Source organism: Bufo bufo, chromosome 1, assembly GCF_905171765.1.
Source record: "Bufo bufo chromosome 1, aBufBuf1.1, whole genome shotgun sequence".
Taxonomy (NCBI): Eukaryota; Metazoa; Chordata; class Amphibia; order Anura; family Bufonidae; genus Bufo; species Bufo bufo.
In genome coordinates this window covers 440,581,010-440,589,841 of record NC_053389.1, presented here as the reverse complement: position 1 = coordinate 440,589,841, position 8,832 = coordinate 440,581,010, and positions in this window count along the sequence as shown.

Below are 8,832 nucleotides of genomic sequence, written 5' to 3'. Positions count from 1 at the left end.
GAAGGCACATTCAAGACATATAAAACAAAATCACTGTAGAATTGCAGTGGCCAATATGGCAGAACTGCTCAAACCCCAAACACTGTAGCGTGTTTCTCATTGGGCGAGCAGTCCCATCGCATGTGAACCACAGAAATATCGTGGCAGATATGGAGGAGCTGCTCAAACCCCAAACACTGTAGCGTGTTTCTCATTGGGGGAGCAGTCCCACCGCATGTGGACAGCAGCAAACGACCATCCCGAGCAATTAATGCGTACAAAGGAGGACGCCAGCGCGGTCCACATGCACCACAAAAGCATCCTGCACAGGCAGAGCATTGTGCGGATGAAAATACAATTATATAAATCACTGAGAAAAATGCACCAAGAGGATATGCCACTGACTATACTAGCTGGTCATACAAGCAGATATTAAAAGCTGAGACTTTCGCCAATATATTCCTGTCAGGAAAATATCGGAAAATATCGGAGCCCATCATTGCACCACGTCACGGTCACTCAGCATGGCAAAGGGTCCTACCACTACGCTAACTGTGGTGTGAACACGGTCTGAAGGTGATGTAATCCAGCTCACAGCCCAGCCTGCACACAAATGCCTAGAAGGACAGCCAGTGCAATGTGAACAAAGCAAGACTGTGAGCCCCACCCATATCAGACCATGTGATGGAGGATTCCAGGTGCAAAGGAATGTTCAATTGCCAGATGAAGGCACATTCAAGACATATAAAACAAAATCACTGTAGAATTGCAGTGGCCAATATGGCGGAACTGCTCAAACCCCAAACACTGTAGCGTGTTTCTCATTGGGCGAGCAGTCCCATCGCATGTGAACCACAGGGGTTTGAGCAGTTCCGCCATATTGGCCACTGCAATTCTACAGTGATTTTATTCCCAAATTATCCCAATTACAATGAGCAGATAAAAGGTCCAGAGTTCATTTCAAGTGTGCTATTTGCAGTTGGAATCTGTTGCTGTCAACTCTCAAGATGAGATCCAAAGAGCTGTCACTATCAGTGAAGCAAGCCATCATTAGGCTGAAAAAACAAAACAAACCCATCAGAGAGATAGCAAAAACATTAGGCATGGCCAAAACAACTGTTTGGAACATTCTTAAAAAGAAGGAACGCACCGGTGAGCTCAGCAACACCAAAAGACCCGGAGGACCACGGAAAACAACTGTGGTCTTTGACCGAAGAATTCTTTCCCTGGTGAAGAAAACACTCTTTACAACAGTTGGCCAGATCAAGAACACTCTCCAGGAGGTAGGTGTATGTGTGTCAAAGTCAACAATCAAGAGAAGACTTCACCAGAGTGAATACACCAGAGTGAAGTCACCACAAGATGTAAACCATTGGTGAGCCTCAAAAACAGGAAGGCCAGATTAGAGTTTGCCAAACGACATCTAAAAAAGCCTTAACAGTTCTGGAATAACATCCTATGGACAGATGAGACCAAGATCAACTTGTACCAGAGTGACGAGAAGAGAAGAGTATGGAGAAGGAAAGGAACTGCTCATGATCCTAAGCATACCACCTCATCAGTGAAGCATGGTGGTGGTAGTGTCATGGCGTGGGCATGTATGGCTGCCAATGGAACTGGTTCTCTTGTATTTATTGATGATGTGCCTGCTGACAAAAGCAGCAGGATGAATTCTGAAGTGTTTCGGGCAATATTATCTGCTCATATTCAGCCAAATGCTTCAGAACTCATTGGACGGCGCTTCACAGTGCAGATGGACAATGACCCAAATCATACTGCAAAAGCAACCAAACAGTTTTTTACGGGAAAGAAGTGGAATGTTATGCAATGGCCAAGTCAATCACCTGACCTGAATCCAATTGAGCATGCATTTCACTTGCTGAAGACAAAACTGAAGGGAAAATGCCCCAAGAACAAGCAGGAACTGAAGACAGTTGCAGTAGAGGGCTGGCAGAGCATCACCAGGGATGAAACCAAGCGTCTGGTGATGTCTATGCGTTCCAGACTTCATGTTGTAATTGACTGCAAATGATTTGCAACCAAGTATTAAAAAGTGAAAGTTTTTTTTATGATTATTATTCTGTCCCATTACTTTTGGTCCCTTAACAGGTGGGAGGCACATATGCAATCTGTTGTAATTCCTACACCGTTCACCTGATTTGGATGTAAATACCCTCAAATTAAAGCTGACAGTCTGCAGTTAAAGCACATCTTGTTCGTTTCATTTCAAATCCATTGTGGTGGTGTATAGAGCCAAAAATGTTAGAATTGTGTCGATGTCCCAATATTTATGGACCTGACTGTAGATATGATTGTTACTTTACTATATGGTAGTGTTACACTATTCCCAACTTATTAAATGCAGTGATTTTAAAACCTACCACTCAACATAAATGACTGCTGTCTGCATCTTCCCCAATTGTAAATGATCCTTTGGAACCGTGCAATACAAAAGAGAATTTATTTTAAAGGCGTTTTCTGGACTCCAGGTATTGATACTTGAATGAGAACTAAGCTGCAGTAACCTGGCATAGTCACCACACTTTGAATGGAGATGTGCCTCCATTTGACCACATTAGTAAATGTGGTCAAATGGTTCCAGGGTCATAAACTAGGATTCCATATTTTAAGTGTAATGAGTGTGTCTGGCTTTGTCTCCAGTAGATATATTTGCCTATAGTCCACCCAATCCTAAAACAGCATCAGTAAGCAAGGCCAACCATATTAAAGCTGATCCTGCTGACTGAAAGCATGTCTTTGTGGTAGTGATGTGTAGTGGTGATATGGAGAAAAAACATATTTCTTATGCAAATGAAATCTTCAGTGCACCAAGGGGTGGGCTCAAGCTCCTCGGTTCCCTTAGAGCCTCCTTTAAGACGTCAGTCTTAATAAATGTGCCCCGTGGACTCCTAAATTATGACCCTGAAAAAGAATCTGTCCCCATCAATATTTTGATTTCGTCTAAACCTGCTGACAGATGCTCTTTGCGGTGTTCTCTCAATGTTTGCTTGTTTATCGTGTGACTGGTGGCATCTTTACCTTACACAGGGGTGCACTTAGCCTTTCTACCGCCTGACATGAATAGTAAATTGGCGCCACCCTCCGCCACCACACTGCCAGTGTTGTAGATTTTCAATGTCCATGTCAGAAAATCAGCAAATACTACATATGTTGCAGAAAGACTGGCTTTAGAAGTTAGATTTTGAAATACAAAATGTACAATCTGTGGTTAAAGCTGGGAAAATCTCCATTGCAAAACCCAATATAGAACTTTCAGACTTTGATGCAAATTTTTGGGGCTCGTCTTCAGCAAAAAAAACAACAACAAAAAAACTTCCATTTTGTGTATTGTTATTTTTTGTGGTTCTTAGTGAAGGAGTTAAGGGTCTATGGAAGGGAATGAGTCAAGTACCTGGTTCCAGTAGTAACTCAGCTCTTCAGGCTCCAGCGCTGTATGCTACTCCAAACCTTGGTCTACAACTAGGAGCTGAATACAGGGATCCTGCCAGACAACCAGTAATAGGTGTGGGGTCACTAGCATTCAGAGAAACCTGTAACAAGTACACACACTGTACAGACCAGACCCTAGTCCAAGGTTCACATCCTTGGACAACTGAACCAAAAATCATGGATGGCCCAACATTTTTACAGACATACACTCTAGCCTGTTTTAAAGACCATGACCCCACATCACACCTTCAACATAGTGCCCTTGAATCACAACGATCCCCAAATCAAAAAGACTAGTCAGTAGAAAAAGAAACTGATGGCACCATTTGAAATAAACTCTCGGTCAGTCCATTTAATTTGCACCCCTTCCTCAGAGCTCTGGTTGCAGAACAGGCAGAGCATCTGATTGGCACTGTGTACTGTACATCATGTATTGTCACATACATAGTGGAAACTGAAAAAATAAATCCACAACTGTTTTTTTTTCTTCTGTCAGACACTAAAGAGGGCAGAAAAAAACATCTGATTGTGGACTGTAAATTTACAAATGGTTGGCAACCATGCTGTACAGTGCCCATAAATAAAGTATAAGAACAGATACTGAGAAGTACATCCAGTATACAAGACATGAGAAGTGGTACTGTGCAGTGTATATACTGTATATATACAGAATAAGAGCAGATACTGAGAATACAGCCAGTATACAGAACAGGAGAAGTGGTACTGTGCAGTGTCTATATGTATTAAGGCCAGCTGGCCTGTGATTGTAGGAGGGGCTCGTTATTTACTCCTAGCCTATTTAAGGGACACCCCTTACCTGGCTCCATACCATTCGAGGTCAGAGTTGAATGAGGATCCACTTCCAGGTTCTACCAGACGCCTTCTTGGTTTTTCAGTATCCACAAGTTTTTCCGCAGCAAGCTGTGTCCTGGAATCCTGTTACAGACCTTCCGTCCGTCCAGCTTTTCTTTACCCCGGTCATCGTTGTAGATCGTGTCCCAGGGACTCCTAAACCGTAAGTTAAGACCTACCTGTCACGCCAGGATCGGTTCCCACGGCGTCCGGTACAGCACGGGTCCTCACTTTACGGTCTTTTTTCCCTGTTATACGTACGGCTATGTTGCATCAGACAGTCTGTTCGTGCAATCATTTCGTGCACTATTCAGCATTTTTTTTTTTTTAAGGTAATCATTTCGCCTAAATCTGTTCCGTGTTTTCGGCGAAATTAGCAATCCTTTCGGTTATTTCCGCCTTTCGTGATATGCTGTCGATGCTTACTGGATATAGACTAAATATATTTTTCTGTTTAAAGGTATCAAGGTTGTATTTTATTTTACAAGTTCACTATATGGATGAAATATTTGACTCCCACGTTTTCAGGGTTTTTTATAATTATACATTTCAGTCACGTGTTTTTCAGCCTACGATTACAGGCCTCATTTCTGGGTTCAAACTGCGAACCACGACATATACATGAGGATACGTTTTCCTTTGCCCAACAGGGAACTCTCGGGTTGAATCACACGCACTGATCCAACCAATCATACGTCCTGGCATCACATACTATCATACACACTTCACATCTTCACATGGGCCCTCAAGGCCAACACCCCGCCTCAACGTTTCGGAGGCAAACACCCATCGGGCCACACGTGAGCTAGTCGCCTCGCATGTCGCATAGAGAGGGCCTCACCTGTCACTCCCTTTCCCTGTTTTGTGTGTTACAGTCACCGAGAGGCCTACAATCCTGCCACTATGACGGGTGGCCTCGAATCCCCTCGCGCCAACGCATAAAATTGTTTTATTTTAGTATGTCTCAAGAAGGGGTAGAGGATTTCTCCCTACCTAGCACCCCGGCTAGAGCAATTTCTCCTACACGAGGAGGAGAGGTAGCCAGTCCAGCATCAATCAGATCCTGGACGATCCCTCGTATAACTACTGAATTGAGGAGACGGCAAATCTTCTACCCCGCTACAGCAAGGAAAGCAGAGCTTTTCAAACTACTATGTACTTCAACAACATGGATGCTGGGGAAGGGCCCAGCCACTCCAACCCGGGTGACATACATTCCATGTTGTCATCACTCATGGCATCCATGAGCAAGGTCAACTCCAGGCTGGAGAGGCTCGAGTTGGTCACCACGGCCCTTACCCTAGCCGGGCCACCCGCTGCGGCTTCACCAGCACCGGCCGACTTGCTATTAGTTGCTCTAGCCATTACCTATGAGGACCAGGAAGTTAACCCTGCTCATATGATCCCTGAGCACCCTAAAAGAGATATCCTGGAAGGTAAAGACGTCAACCTGGCTTCTCTGCTGATTGCCTCCCAGGATATCGTTGAAAATAAGACTTATGCCTATGATGATGTGTCCGTTGTTGTCAGATCTAGGGACGCCCGCCTAAACAGGAAACTGACTATCCTCGAGTTTGTCCTAGCATTTGGTATTTACCGGGATGTCATCTGTGCGGTCTATCCCAATAGACGAGAGGAGTTTGATCTTTATATGCACAAGCTTGTAGACCTGGGCAACAAATATGGTGGATCAGCCTTTTATGACTACCATAGGTCTTTTTCTGCAAAAGTGTCTAGGGGCTTCTCCCAGTATGGTACAAGATCCAACTGGGGTAGGATCGATACCGTCATTTTTTGCAGACACTTTGCAGGTCTAAGAACCCCGGCTTGTGCATACTGCTCCTCTACGGTGCATACGACAAATTTTTGTCTCACCACATGCTTCCACGCAAGGAGCTAGTTCCTCTGGTGTTTCAGAGAAATTGACCAGAGACAAACTGGGACGCCCGATCAAGTTTCTGGGCAAGTCCCAGATATGTAATAATTTCAATGTCGGGTCTTGTAATTATAGTGGTTGTAGATTATTGCATATCTGTTTAAAATGTTTCAGGGCACATGCCAAAAGCATGTGTCCGAATAAAATGTACCCTAAGCCATACCTAATGTCTATTAACATTTCGGCATTTACAGCATTTCTGTCACATCACCCGTCTAGACACTTGGTAGATTTTCTTATCTCTGGTATAACAGAAGGCTTCCACACGGGTATTCTACACAGACCATCCGAAATTCTGGAATGCCCTAATCTACAGTCCGCACAGCACAACCCTACAGCTGTTGACACTCTCATAGCCCAGGAAGTTGCTGAGGGTTTCTTATTGGGGCCTTTGCAGTCTCCTTCATTCAACAAATGGCGCACTAGCCCCATTGGTATTGTCACAGGGAAATCTTACCTTAAACAGAGACTCATAATTGACCTGTCTGCACCACACTCATCGGCTAACCCCAGTCTCAATTCCCTCATACCCTCCGAAGAATTCTCCCTGCAATACACGACCATAGATCACGCCATTACAGCTATCATACAGACAGGGGTTGGAGCATGGCTTAGTAAGACCGATATTACTCACGTCTTTAAATTGCTTCTAATTCACCCTACCCTATGGCACCTACATTGCATCAAGTGGTCCGGGAACTACTATCTTTTCTCCCGCTTAACTTTTGGGTCCAAAAGTAGCCCTGCTATTTTCGACACATTTGCCGAGGCATTGTGCTGGTTACTATTGAACATAGCCAGATGCCCTACTGTATTACACTACCTGGACGATTTCTTACTGGTCGAGGAGAACACTTCCCCTCCCAGTAGCCTCACAGCTACCATCAATCTATTTGAGCAACTAGGTGTCCCAGTCTCCCCAAAGAAGACTGAGGGGCCAGACACGATCATGACATTCCTGGGTATTCAATTAGACTCAATCATGATGCAAGCAAGCCTGCCACACGACAAGATAGGGAACATTCTCACCTACATCAACCACTACCTCCAGCTCGGTACTTGCAACCGTAAAGAGCTACAGTCCCTGCTGGGTTCTCAAAATTTTGCCATGCGTATTATACCTCAAGGCCGCTCCTTCATATCGCGACTCCTGTATCTATTTCCACTCTTCCTACACGACACACACAGGTTGTCCTTAGATACCCAAGCTACGGCAGACTTACGCATGTGGAAGAAATTTTTAACTACTTGGAATGGTAAAAGTATGTTCCTCCCTCAATTGACTGACTCATCACCTACCATTTGGTCAGATGCGGCATCTACCACAGGTTTTGCAGCAATTTTTAGGAACGAATGGCTTTGGGGCAGCTAGCCTACAGCAGTTCAGGATGTGGAGGGTTTTTCCACTACCTCAGCTCTCTTCGAGATCTATCCCATCGTGGCAGCTGCCGTGGCATGGGGTCATTTATGGGCAGACTTGTCAGTACGTTGCTACTCAGATAACCAGGCAACCTGTCACATCATCAACAAAGGTCGTTCCAAATCCCTTACGATCATGAGATTTCTGAGGAAACTTACTTGGTTGGCTGCTTGTCATAATTTCTTCCTGCATTGTTTCCATGTTCCAGGTATATGTAACACAGCTGCTGACAGTTTGTCTCGTTTTAAATTCCAGGCATTCCATCAAGCACTCCCGTCAGCCGTGCTCTCAGCCACGCCAACTCCAACTTTCCAGCAACTAGTAATGGACTAGACGCCATTATGCATCATAGCAGAGCACTGTCCCATTTGGCACTGTCTAAAAATATGCACAAAACATATGACAGGGCCTTTACCTTCTTTTTGGAACATGACATCATGCAACCATTTGTCATGGCATCATTGTTGGGTTTCGCTTCTTTTTGCCACCTTAAACTTAAGATGTCATACAACACCATTAAACTTTATTTAACAGGCATTCAACATCATATGCTAACCCTACAACCAAACAACACAAGTTAATGGCCTCTCACCAGATTAAGACTATCCTCAGGGGCATTCAGAGATCTGAACCCACACGTACATCACAGAGGCTACCTATAGACAGCCATATTTTTAAAGCATTGTCTAACCTGCTTGATTTAAAACCTTTCGACATCAACACGCATTCTGTCATCAAGGCAGCTATCTACATAGCTTTCTATGGATTCCTAAGGCCTAGAGAATTCACTACAACCAACACCACACAATCTACTCCTATTCTCCTCTGTTCCCACTTAACAAAACACATGGATCATTACATCCTGACTCAGTCAGTCAGCAGGCACCAGTAGAAGTAGCATACTATCCTACGCACAATACATATGCCATACGGAAAAACGGAACCGAAAAACGGAAATAAAAAATGGAACAATGGATCCATGAAAAATGGACCGCAAAACACTGAAAAAGCCATACGATCGTGTGCAATAGGCCTAAGAGCAGATGCTGAGAATTATACTTAGTAAACAGGACAGAAGAAGTGGTACTGTGCACTATCCATATATACAGAATACGAGCAGATACTGAGAATTACACCCAGTATACAGGACAAGAGAAGTGATACGGTGCACTGTCCATATATACAGAATAAGAGC